This window comes from Ranitomeya imitator, chromosome 1 (assembly GCF_032444005.1).
Source record: "Ranitomeya imitator isolate aRanImi1 chromosome 1, aRanImi1.pri, whole genome shotgun sequence".
NCBI classification, from domain to species: domain Eukaryota; kingdom Metazoa; phylum Chordata; class Amphibia; order Anura; family Dendrobatidae; genus Ranitomeya; species Ranitomeya imitator.
Window position 1 is genome coordinate 1,144,520,900 of NC_091282.1, and position 13,931 is coordinate 1,144,534,830.

Here is a 13,931-nt window from a genome sequence, read left to right on the forward strand (position 1 = left end):
CATTGTGTCCATTGGTTATTTTTGTTCTGATTTTTTTTTTTTGTTGCTCTTTTTTTCCCATTGTTTTGTCATATCTATATTCATTATAAGATAGTAATCCTAATATATTAGTGATATTTGTTGTTCAGGTGTACGTTAAAGGGACTGTCCAATCAGAAGGCTGCAAAAAAAAAAAAAACCACTTCAGTAACTCTAAACAAATATGCACCCAGCATCTTTTAAGCTCTGGCCATCCATCATGTTTTCCAAGCAGAATGTCATAACATAAACATCAACTGTTTTTTTCGACTGGCTTGGCTGTTGCTATTTTTTTGGAAGGTTTTTCCATGTTTTTTTCAACTTTTTTTAATATATAATTTCTGTTTTTTTTTGTTTTTTTTTTCATTCCATGGAATAATGAAGAAACCATTATCTTTTTTTTTTTTCTTTTTTCTTTTAAAGCAAAAACGACAGAATGCTCCAATTAACGCCCAGTTGTCTATAGAGGTTTCCCATTGATGTGTGTTGTAAGATATAGTGAGTGTACAGAGATTTTGTGTGCACGACCTAAAAAGAATGTGAAAAACTCTTCCAAAATATCTTCTGGAAATAAAAGACTGCTCGAAAAACTACCAAAAAAAGTAAAATTTGAGAAATGTTTCACCATTTTTGAACCCTTTGGAAAAAAAAAACTGGGCATTGTATATACCCTAAACCTTTAACTCCAAAAATCCTTTATCCTATGATCACCCATAACTTAGTTTCCGTGTTTTGTTTTCTGAGGATATTCATAGGCGTATATATGTGGTCTGCACTTTCTACTAGATTAGTAGTCTCCCTCTTACAGGCGATAAAAAGAAAAGACAAAAAAAAATATTTTGGATTAATGATTTTGCATATCTTTAGTGATTCCCTTAAGTTAGTAAAATTGCACTAAATTCCTGGCTGCAGCATTCATATTCCTTGATTCATTTTCAGACTTGTGAATAAGCAGTGATCCTAGTTTCATATATTTTCTCATCAGAGAGACTGTGACACATGGTGGATGTGAGATCTGTGTACATTCGGGGTGCTGTGGTCTTCATTTGCTTTTATTTTTAAACACCGCCATAATACTGTACTCTGCATATGCTTTCCTCCTTGTCTGCAACATGTTTTCTGTGCTTTCCATAACCCTGTAGATCCTTTCCCTCCTCTCCACTGCAGATCGGTGTACAACCTCCTCCCATTCCTTCCTGCTATTTCTAAGGAAGGAGAGAGAGCAGAAAGTGTGTTGGAAGCAAAAGCTCTGATTGCATTTGTAACATTTTTGTAGATCGTTTTATTAAATATAGGACTTGCAGACGCTAAACAGCAGAAAAATTGATAATTTTTTTTAATGAACTATTAGAAAGTTGCATTTAGGAAGCAAATGGCTGCAGAGTTGTAGCAACTTATTCTTGACCTTTGTCTATGCTGTGAATTCTGGAACCTCCAGCAACCAAACTTCTTGAAGTAACGGGTGCCGCATAACCTAAATGGGTGCCTTTCCACGGTTACAGTTTCATGCGTTTCCCCACCTCTCTTGTTAGAAGTGTTGATCTCAAGCATCCTCTGTATGTGTATGCTGCACTTATTTGCTTGTAGTATTGCACCTTTTTCTGCTCTTTATGTCCGTAGAGATGTGAGCGGACTAGGGAGCCAACATTGGCTTTATATGATTCCTGTGTTTAATGTTCTTCACGTTGTATTGACTCCCTGTTCTGGTTGCAGGATAGTTTCCAGTATGGCTAGGATACATTTCTACAACCATTTCAGTCCAACCTGCCGCATCCATGTGGAGTTATATCAGTGTCCTTCTCCCCGGATAGGTTGCTGTATTGTATTTGTGTTGCTTTTCCTTGTGCCTTATATCATAAAATGTTTGCAGCGTTGTCCCTGATGGTGGTGGGGGAATGTATTCTGGATAATTCCCACCTTTGCTCTTATTCCGTTCCATTGTCTTGTTGGATAACAGAGCACAAAATGCACAACCAAAAAAAAGTCCTCAAAGTTTGTTGCATCGTATTTCCCCCTCTGTGTCTCGACGCCTAATGATATCTCACCTTGTCTGTCTTTTTTGTCATGCTTCCCTGACTGGTAATTCAGACTCATTGGAGAATTAAGTTTTTTTTTATTTCCCCCTCACATTAAATTTTGGCCAAAATGCTGATAGTCTACATTGGGTGATGAAAGGAAGAAATGTGAATGGAATCTAAATGGCTGTAGATCGTCCCGTGTGTACTCGGCTCTGTACAGCATCATCTTTTGTCTGTGCCCTGTGTCACACTAATTTCTTTGTCTTCCTTACAACTCGCATTACTATTTTGATCTGCTTTTTAGTGAACACTATTTACACTGTCAGACATTGTATCCGTCTCCTAATATTATCTCTCTAATGGTTTTCTGGCCATCGTACACCGTTATAATCCAGGTTCCTGCAGGGAAAACAGCCATTTCTCTTTTCCCTCCAAAGTGTACATACAGCTATTTAATAAAGTTTGTTTTCTTCTTAACATTTGGGTTTGGCTTTTTATTTGTAAATTTAATGGAGTCACATCTTTTACAAACGGGGGTCTTACAAAGTACCATTGTGATAACTCTGCAGGGTCCACATCTAACTCTCCACAGTCTGGATGTGGTGGGACTATCGGCTCTGATTTCTCACAATCGGGTGCACAGATCACAGTGGCCTCATCAAACCTTGTGGGCCCGATTCATCAAAGTGTAAAACTGAGTGCTGCCATTTAAAATGCACCAATTTACCAATACCAGTCTGGCACATAGTTACATAGTTACTAAGGTTGAAGGAAGACTATAAGTCCATCTAGTTCAACCCATAGCCTAACCTAACATGCCCTAACATGTTGATCCAGAGGAAGGCAAAAAAAAACCATGTGGCAAAGAGTAAGCACCACATTGGGGAAAAAAATTCCTTCCCGACTCCACATACGGCAATCAGACTAGTTCCCTGGATCAACGCCCTATCAAGGAATCTAGTGTATATACCCTGTAACATTATACTTTTCCAGAAAGGTATCCAGTCCCCTCATTACCACATCATACGGCAGAGAGTTCCATAGTCTCACTGTTCTTACAGTAAAGAATCCACGTCTGTTATTATGCTTAAACCTTTTTTCCTCCAAACGCAGAGGATGCCCCCTAGTCCTGGTTTCAGGTCTATGATTAAAAAGATCATCAGAAAGGTCTTTGTACTGTCCCCTCATATATTTATACATTAACATAAGATCACCCCTTAGTCTTCGTTTTTCCAAACTAAATAGCCCCAAGTGTAATAACCGATCTTGATATTGCAGACCCCCCAGTCCTCTAATAACCTTGGTCGCTCTTCTCTGCACCCGCTCTAGTTCAGCTATGTCTTTCTTATACACCGGAGACCAGAACTGTGCACAGTATTCTAAGTGTGGTCGAACTAGTGACTTGTATAGAGGTAAAATTATGTTCTCCTCATGAGCATCTATGCCTCTTTTAATGCATCCCATTATTTTATTTGCCTTTGTAGCAGCTGCCTGACACTGGCCACTGAATATGAGTTTGTCATCCACCCATACACCCAGGTCTTTTTCATTGACGGTTTTGCCCAGAGTTTTAGAATTAAGCACATAATTATACATCTTATTTCTTCTACCCAAGTGCATGACCTTATATTCATCCCCATTAAAGCTCATTTGCCATTTATCAGCCCAAGCTTCTAGTTTACATAAATTATCCTGTAATATAAAATTGTCCTCCTCTGTATTGATTACCCTGCAGAGTTTAGTGTCATCTGCAAATATTGAAATTCTACTCGGAATGCCCCCTACAAGGTCATTAATAAATGTTAAAAAGAAGAGGGCCCAATACTGACCCCTGTGGTACCCCACTGCTAACCGCTACCCAGCCCGAGTGTGCTCCATTAATAACCACCCTTTGTTTCCTATCCCTGAGCCAGCTCTCAACCCACTTGCACATATTTTCCCCTATCCCCATTATTTTCATTTTATGTATCAACCTTTTGTGTGGCACCGTATCAAAAGCTTTTGAAAAGTCCATATACACTACATCCTCTGGGTTCCCTTGGTCCAATCCGGAACTTACCTCTTCATAGAAACTGATCAAATTAGTCTGACATGAACGGTCCCTAGTAAACCCGTGCTGATACTGGGTCATGAGGTTATTCCTCTTCAGATACTCATGTATAGCATCCCTTAGAATGCCCTCCAGGATTTTACCCACAGTAGAGGTTAAGCCTATAATTTCCGAGTTCAGTTTTTGTCCCCTTTTTGAATATTGGCACCACATTTGCTATACGCCAGTCCTGTGGTACAGACCCTGTTATTATGGAGTCTTTAAAGATTAAAAATAATGGTCTATCGATGACTGTACTTAATTCCTGCAGTACTCGAGGGTGTATCCCATCCAGGCCCAGAGATTTGTCAATTTTAGTGATTTTTAGACGCCGCCGCACTTCCTGCTGGGTTAAGCAGGTCTCTCTGTCTCAATCTTTGCTGCCTTGATTTGCTTTTTACAGAATTTATTTAATTTTTTGTATTTATTTAATGCCTCCTCACTACCTACTTCCTTTAATTCTCTTAGGCTACGTTCACATTTGCGTTGTGTGCCGCTGCGTTGGCGACACAACGCAAATAAAAACTCTCCAAAACGCATGCAAAAACGCTGCGTTTTGCGACGCATGCGTCCTTTTTTGCCGAAACTTGGACGCAAGAAAAATGCAACTTGTTGCGTTTTCTGTGCCCGACGCTTGCGGCAAAAAAAACGCATGCGTCGCACAACGCAGCACAACGCATGTCCATGCGTCCCCCATGTTAAATATAGGGGTGCATGACGCATGCGTCGCCGCTGCGTCGCCCGACGCAAACACGCAAAACGCTAATGTGAACGTAGCCTAAATGCTTTCTTTTTGTCACTTATTGCGCCCCTTACAGCTCTATTTAGCCATATTGGTTTCCTCCTATTTCTAGTATGTTTATTCCCATACGGTATATACTGTGCACAGGTCCTATCCAGGATGCTAATAAATGTCTCCCATTTTCTTTGTGTATTTTTGTGTCTCAGGATATCGTCCCAGTTAATTGCACCAAGATCTTTTCTCATCCGTTGGAAATTTGCTCTCCTGAAGTTTAGTGTCCTTGTAACCCCTCTATTACACATCTTTTTAAAGGATACATGAAAACTTATTATTTTGTGATCGCTATTACCCAAGTAACCCCCAACCCTTATATTTGCTATGCGGTCTGGCCTGTTGGTTAATATTAGGTCTAGCAGTGCCCCCCGTTCTTGTTGGGTCCTGAACCAGTTGTGAAAGGTAATTGTCTCTCATGGTTGTCAAAAACCGATTACCTTTGCTGGAACTGCAGGTTTCTGTTCCCCAATCTATTTCAGGGTAGTTGAAGTCCCCCATAATAATGACTTCTCCTTGAGTCGCAGCTTCATTTATTTGCTTTACGAGGATATTCTCCATTGCTTCCATTATTTTTGGAGATTTATAACAAACCCCTATCAGTAATATATTATTTTTTCCCACTCCCCTTATCTCCACCCGCAGGGATACTACATTTTCATTAAATTCACCTATATTATCACGCAGTATGGGTTTTAAGGACGATTTTACATATAGACACACCCCACCCCCTTGCTTATCTGTACGGTCATTTCTGAGCAGGCTATAGCCCTGCAAGTTAACAGCCCAGTCATGGCTCTCATCCAACCATGTTTCAGATATCCCCACCATGTCATAATTATGCTCCAACAACATTAGTTCTAATTTGTCCATTTTGTTGGCGAGGCTTCTGGCATTAGTATACATACATTTTATGTATCTCTCTGCACCTCTATTCTTTCTTAAATTATTAACTGTTCTAACCCCACCCCCCCTGCCACCGCCACCCCCAACTTCCTTATTTGTGCCCAGGTCTCTATCTGCACTATCTTCCCCTCCTATAAAATGAATACCCTCCCCCCCCCATTCCTAGTTTAAACACTCCTCCAACCTTCTAGCCATTTTCTCCCCCAGCACAGCTGCACCTTCCCCATTGAGGTGCAGCCCGTCCCTATTGTAGAGCCTGTAGCCAACTGAGAAGTCGGCCCAGTTCTGCAGAAACCCAAACCCCTCCTTCCTACACCAATTCTTGAGCCACTTATTAACCTCCCTAATCTCCCGTTGCCTCTCTGGCATGGCACGTGGTACAGGCAGTATTTCGGAAAATACCACGTTGGAGGAACTTGCTTTCAGCTTGCGGCCTAATTCCCTGAAATCATCTTTAAGGACCTTCCACCTACCTCTAACTTTGTCATTTGTGCCTATGTGCACCATGACCGCTGGGTCCTCACCAGCCCCTCCCAATAATCTGTCCATCCGATCAGCAATGTGTCGGACTCGAGCGCTAGGAAGGCAGCACACCGTTCGACGATCCCTGTCTTTGTGACAGATTGCCCTATCTGTTCCCCTAATAATTGAGTCGCCCACTACCAGCACCTGTCTGGCCTGCCCTGCTCTCCTATTTCCCTCCTTACTGGAGCAGTCACTCCTCCGGCTTTCAGAGGACATGCCTGGCTGCAGCAGTGCTACCCTTGTACTGGCACCACCCTCATCTGCCAACTTAGCAAACTTATTGGGGTGTTCCAGATCAGGACTAACCTCCCTGGCACTCTTCCCTCTACCCCGCTTCCTGTCACCCAGCTTGCTACTTCACCGTCCTGCATCTCCATCCTACCATCCCCCCCTCATCTGTCCCATTGAGCGTCTGCTCCGTGAGCAGAAGACTCCTCTCCATATTGTCTATGGATCTCAGTGTCGCCAGCTGCACATTTAGAGTCAGAATCTGGGTTTCCAAATGCACAACGTGCTCACATCTCGCACAGCAGTATGCACCCTCGATCGGCTGCTCAAGGACTGCATACATGTGGCAAGATGTGCACTGGATGGCATTAACAATAGTGGAGCACATTTCCTAATGGGGATTGCACCAGACAGAAAAGTTAAATAAAAATAAAAAAATAAATACAAAGTATTAATAACAAAAAAAAAAAAAAACAGACAACAATTCAGTAATTCCTCCCTTGGAAACTCCCTGACTCCAAAGTCACTGAATCACAAGTCACACTTACCGACGTTCTCTTACACTCAGCTCACACTCAGCTCCACATAGATTATGCTAATACTAATGGTGTCCAATAATTACAGCTATGTAAGGATTATTATTCATAATGGACACTTAAATGTGACCATGCTGGTATGGTGACTTCCCTGCCGACCTAACACGCGTTTTGCCTTTTTTTTTTTTTTTAGTAGTAAATCGTTTTCTGTGTAGGAGGTGGTGTGTAGTGATCTCCCATCTTATGGTAGTAACACAAGCACAGTGCTCAGCATAAATCAGTACACCACCTTTTGAAAAGTAACATTTTAACCCCTTTCCGACCTGTGATGCAGCGATGCGTCATGGCGGGATCGCGTTCCTGCGGGTCGGGTGAACGGGTTAACTGAAATTTCACCCGACCTGCAGGAACAGTGGGGGCTTGTACTTGAGCCCCCCTCATGGCTACGATCGCTCTGGTGACCTCTTTGTCACCACCCCCCTTATCTGATTGGAGCTAGCATCTATGTGACGCTATTGCTCCAATTAGATGTGGAGGGGCTTAGTGAAATATGGCTGCCCTCACTCTGCAGCTTGATCCCTTTCGTGGGAGCTGCAGAGTGATGTCCCTTCAGCTGCCCTACTTACATTGCCACTGACCTCCGCCACCTGCCATCCAGTACTCCCCTCTGCTGCCCTCCGATTCCATCCCGCCGACCTCTGCTCCCTGCCTTGGAGATCGCCCCCCTGCTGCCGGCACCATCTCCATGCTGCATCTCTTCAGCCCCCGCTGATTGCCCCCGCCCCACTCATCACCCCCTGCCCCGCTGATTGCCCCACGGATCTGCCCTGCTGATCACCCCCGTGCCCCAGTGATCACCCCCTCACACCCCAGTTTTGCCATTAGGGTTAGAGTTGGGCCAAAGTGGGGGTAGGGTTGGGATTAGGGTTAGGAGTGTGTTGGGATTAGGGTTGGAGTTAAGGTACCGTCACACATAGCGACGCTGCAGCGATACCGACAACGATCCGGATCGCTGCAGCGTCGCTGTTTGGTCGCTGGAGAGCTGTCACACAGACAGCTCTCCAGCGACCAACGATCCCGAGGTCCCCGGTAACCAGGGTAAACATCGGGTAACTAAGCGCAGGGCCGCGCTTAGTAACCCGATGTTTACCCTGGTTACCATCCTAAAAAGTAAAAAAACAAACGCTACATACTTACCTTCCACTGTCTGTCCTCGGCGCTCTGCTTCTCTGGTCTGGCTGTGAGCGCCGGGCAGCCAGAAAGCAGAGCGGTGACGTCACCGCTCTGCTTTCCGGCTGACCGACGCTCACAGCCAGAGCAGGAGGAGTGCAGAGCACAGCGCTGGAGGACAGACAGCGTTAGGTAAGTATGTAGTGTTTGTTTTTTTACTTTTAGGATGGTAACCAGGGTAAACATCGGGTTACTAAGCGCGGCCCTGCGCTTAGTTACCCGATGTTTACCCTGGTTACCAGCAAAGACATCGCTGAATCGGTGTCACACACGCCGATTCAGCGATGTCAACGGGGAGTCCAGCGACGAAATAAAGTTCTGGACTTTCTTCCCCGACCAGCGATCTCCCAGCAGGGGCCTGATCGCTGCTGCCTGTCACACTGGACGATATCGCTAGCGAGGACGCTGCAACGTCACGGATCGCTAGCGATATCGTCTAGTGTGACAGTACCTTTAGAATTGGGAGGTTTCTACTGTTTAGGCACATCAGGGGCTCTGCAAACGTAACATGATGCCCGCAGAACATTCCATCAAAGTCTGCATTTCCAAACGTCACTACTCCCCTTCCGAGCCCCGACGTGTGTACAAACAGTGGTTCCCCCCCACATACAGTTAGGTCCATATATATTTGGACAGAGACAACATTTTTCTAATTTTGGTTCTAGATATTACCACAATGAATTTTAAACAAAACAATTCAGATGCAGTTGAAGTTCAGACTTTCAGCTTTCATTTGAGGGAATCCACGTTAAAATTGCATGAAGGGTTTAGGAGTTTCAGCTCCTTAACATGTGCCACCCTGTTTTTAAAGGGACCAAAAGTAATTGGACAATTGACTCCAAGGCCATTTCATGGACAGGTGCGGGCAATCCCTTCGTTATGTCATTCTCAATTAAGCAGATAAAAGGCCTGGTGTTGATTTGAGGTGTGGTGCTTGCATTTGGAAGGTTTTGCTGTGAAGTAAACATGTAGTCAAAGGAGCTCTCCATGCAGGTGACACAAGCCATCCTTAAGCTGCGAAAACAAAAAAAAACTATCCGAGAAATTGCTACAATATTAGAAGTGGCAAAATCTACAGTCTCGTACATCCTGAAAAAGAAAGAAAGTACTGGTGAACTCATCAATGCAAAAAGATCTGGGCGCCCACGGAAGACAACAGTGGTGGATGATCGCAGAATAATCTCCATGGTGAAGAGAAACCCCTTCACAACAGCCAACCAAGTGACCAACACTCTCCAGGAGGTCGGCGTATCAATATCCAAATCTACCATAAAGAGAAGACTGCATGAAAGTAAATACAGAGGGTTTACTGCACAGTGCAAGCCACTCATAAGCATCAAGAATAAAAAGGCTAAACTGGACTTTGCTAAAAAAAAATGTAAAAAAGCCAGCACAGTTCTGGAAGAACATTCTTTGGACAGATGAAACCAAGATCAACCTGTACCAGAATGATGGAAAGAGAAAAGTATGGAGAAGGCGTGGTACAGCTCATGATCCAAAGCATTCCACATCATCTGTAAAACACGGCGGAGGCAGTGTGATGGCTTGGGCATGCATGGCTGCCAGTGGCACTGGGTCAATAGTGTTTATTGATGATGTGACACAGGACAGAAGCAGCCGAATGAATTCTGAGGTATTCAGAGCCATACTGTGTGCTCAGATCCAGCCAAATGCAGCAAAACTCCTGGTCGTCGTTTCACACTACAGATGGACAATAACCCAAAACATAAAGCCAAAGCAACCCAGGAGTTTATTAACGCAAAGAAGTGAAATATATTCTTGAATGGCCAAGTCAATCACCTGATCTCAACCCAATTGAGCATGCATTTCACTTGTTAAAGACTAAACTTCAGACAGAAAGACCCACAAACAAACAGCAACTGAAAACCACCGCAGTGAAGGCCTGGCAGAGCATCAAAAAGGAGGAAACACAGCATCTGGTGATGTCCATGAGTTCAAGACTTCATGCAGTCATTGCCAACAAAGGGTTTTCAACCAAGTATTAGAAATGAACATTTTATTTAAAATTATTTAATCTGTCTAATTACTTTTGGTCCCTTTAAAAACAGGGTGGCACATGTTAAGGAGCTGAAACTCCTAAACCCTTCATCCAATTTTAATGTGGATACCCTCAAATGAAAGCTGAAAGTCTGAACTTCAACTGCATCTGAATTGTTTTGTTTAAAATTCATTGTGGTAATGCATATAACCAAAATTAGAAAAATGTTGTCTCTGTCCAAATATATATGGACCTTACTGTATGGGGTATCAGCGTACTCAGGACAAACTGGACAACTTTTGGGGTCCAATTTCTCCTGTTACCCTTGGGAAAATAAAAAATTGCGGGCTAAAAATCATTGAGGAAAAAAATGATTTTTTTATTTTCACGGCTCTGCGTTATAAACTTCTGTGAAGCACCTGGAGGTTCAAAGTTCCTGGGGGGGGGTCTAGTTTCAGCCAATTCTGCATTGAAAAAGTCAAACGGCGCTCCTTCCCTTCCGAGCTCTGCCAATGCGCCCAACAGTGGTTTACCCCCACATATGAGGTATCTGTGTACTCGGGACAAATTGGACAACAACTTTTGGGGTCCACTTTCTCCGATAATAAAAAAAAATCGGAGGTGAAAAGAATTTTTGTGAAAAAATGATTTTTTTTATTTTTACAGCTCTACATTATAAATTTCTGTGAAGCACTTGGGGGTTTAAAGTGCTCAACGCACATCTAGATAAGTTACTTAGGGGGTCTACTTTCCAACATGGTGTCATTTGTGGGGGGTTTCCACTGTTTAGGCACATCAGGGGCTCTCCAAATGTGACATGGCGTCCAATGTCAATTCCAGCCACTTTGGAATTAAAAAGTCAAATTGCGCTCCTTCCCTTCTGAGCTCTGCCATGCGCCCAAACAGTGGTTTACCCCCACATATGGGATATCCGTGTACTCAGGACAAATTGCACAACAGCTTTTGGGATCCAATTTCTCCTATGACCCTTGGTAAAATTGGATCTGAAGTAATTTTTTTGTAAAAAAAGTTAAATGTTCATTTTTATTTTTTTTTAAACATTCCAAAAATTTCTGTGAAGCACCTGAAGGGTTAATAAACTTCTTAAATGTGGTTTTGAGCACCTTGAGGGGTGCAGTTTTTAGAATGGTGCCACTTTTTGGTATTTTCTATCATATAGACTCCTCAAAGTGACTTCAAATGTGATGTGGTCCCTAAAAAAATGTGGTGTAAAAATGAGAAATCGCTGATCAACTTTTAACCCTTATAACTCCCTAACAACAAAAGAAATTTGGTTCCAAAATTGTGCTGATGTAAAGTAGACATGCGGGAGATGTTACTTAAGAATTTTATGTAACATATCTCTGTGATTTAACCCCTTTACCCCCAAGGGTGGTTTGCACGTTAATGACCGGGCCAATTTTTACACTGTCCCTTTATGAGGTAATAACTCTGGAACGCTTCAACGGATCTTGGCGGTTCTGAGATTGTTTTCCCGTGATATATTGTACTTCGTGTTGGTGGTAAAAATTTCTTTGATATAACTTGCGTTTATTTATGTAAAAAATGGAAATTTGGCGAAAATTTTGACTTTTGCAATTTTCAAATTTTGAATTTTTATTCTGTTAAACCAGTTATGTGACAAAAAAAGTTAATAAATAACATTTCCCACATGTCTACTTTAAATCAGCACAATTTTGGAAGCAAATTTTTTTTTTTTGCTAGGAAGTTATAAGGGTTAAAATTTGACCAGCAATTTCTACAACAAAATTTACAAAACCATTTGACAACCTCAAATTTAAAGTCACTTTGAGGTTAAAAAATGCACCCCTCAAGGTGCTCAAAACCACATTCAAGAAGTTTATTAACCCTTCAGGTGTTTCACAGGAGTAGAAGGAATGTGGAAGGAAAAAATTAACATTTTACTTTTTAGTCACAAAAATGATCTTTCAGCAACAATTTGCTTTATTTTCCCAAGGGTAAAAAGAGAAAATGGACGTCAAAATTTGTTGAGTATGCATATGTGGGAGGGTGGGGGGTTCACTTTTTGGGTGCACGGCAGGGCTCAGAAGGAAAGGAGCGCTGTTTGACAATTTCAAACTAAAATTGGCTGGAATTGAGATGGACGCCATGTCGCGTTTGGCGAGCACCTGATGTGCCTAAACAGTGGAAACCTCCCACTAGTGACACCATTTTGGGAACTAGACCCCTTAAGGAACTTGTCTAGATGTGTGTTGAGCACTTTGAACCCCCAAGTGCTTCACAGAAGTTTATAACACCCGGGCGTGAAAATAAAAAAATCCTATTTTTTTTCCACAAACACTATTTACTCCAAGTTTTTTTTTTTTTTTTTCCAAAGGTTAACAGGAGAAATTGGACCCCAAAAGTTGTTGTAAGATGGCGTCGGAATTTTAATGTGATCACCGCGACTTAAGTCTGTGTTGCATTAAAGGGCATGACGTACTATCCAGTCGGTGGTCATACAGGCCCAGGCCACCTTGACGTGATAGTACGTCAGATAGGGGTTAAGGGCATGAAAATGCAAAGTTGGAAAATTGTGAAATTTTCACATTTTTTTGCCAAATTTCTGTGTTTTTCACAAATAAACTCACGTAATATCAAATAAATTTTACCACTGTCATGAAGTACAATATGTCACGAGAAAACAATGTCAGAATCGTCAGGATCCGTTGAAGCGTTCCAGAGTTATAACTTCAGAAAGGGACAGTGGTCAGAATTGTAAAATTTGGCCTGGTCATTAAATGCAAACCACCCTAGGGGGTAAAGGGGCTAAACTGCTAATGTGACCTGTCAGAATTCTGGCTCAATTTGAAGAGTACATTTTCCACAGTGTTTTCCTCACACATTCTGTACAAAAACAATTATCTAGTTAGGAGTAACAAAATTTACGTAAGTGGAAACAGAACCTACCAAGAATGATTTCTTAACTTTTTCCATCTTTGTCTCCCACAATCTGAACAAATCCATTGAGAAACTGAACTAAAATGGAGATGTGGTTATGTTCCAAATTACCCAATTAAACTCATGTTACATTGTACACCAGCTGCCATCATTCATAGTGATTCTGATTGACCTCATATAAAGTTTACCTGTTCTAGTAAGATTTTCCTGACATTCTCTATACATCAAAAGCTGTAGTTGGCTTACAACACAGCAAAGAGGTCTCATTGTTGAAAGTTATTAGCTGGGAGAAGAGTACAGTTTCAAAGCCATTAGCTTTACCATGGGACACTGACGCTGTCATCAAGAAGTGGCTTAAACGTGGCACAACAGAGATTTTACCTAGAACTGGATGTCACACAAAAATTGATGAAAAGCCAACAAGAAAATTGGTCCTAGATGTGGAAACAAGGCTTTCAGCAACATTAAAGGGAACCTGTCACCCCGTTTTTTCAGTAGGAGATAAAAATACAGTTAAATAGGGCCTAAGCTGTGCTTTACAATAAGGTATTTTTTGTCCCCTGATTCCCTACCTATGCTGCCGAAATACCTTACAAAAGTGGCCTTTTTCGCCTGTCAATCAGGCTGGTCAGGTGGGGTAGTGCTTCTCGCATGCGCAAGTGCCGAA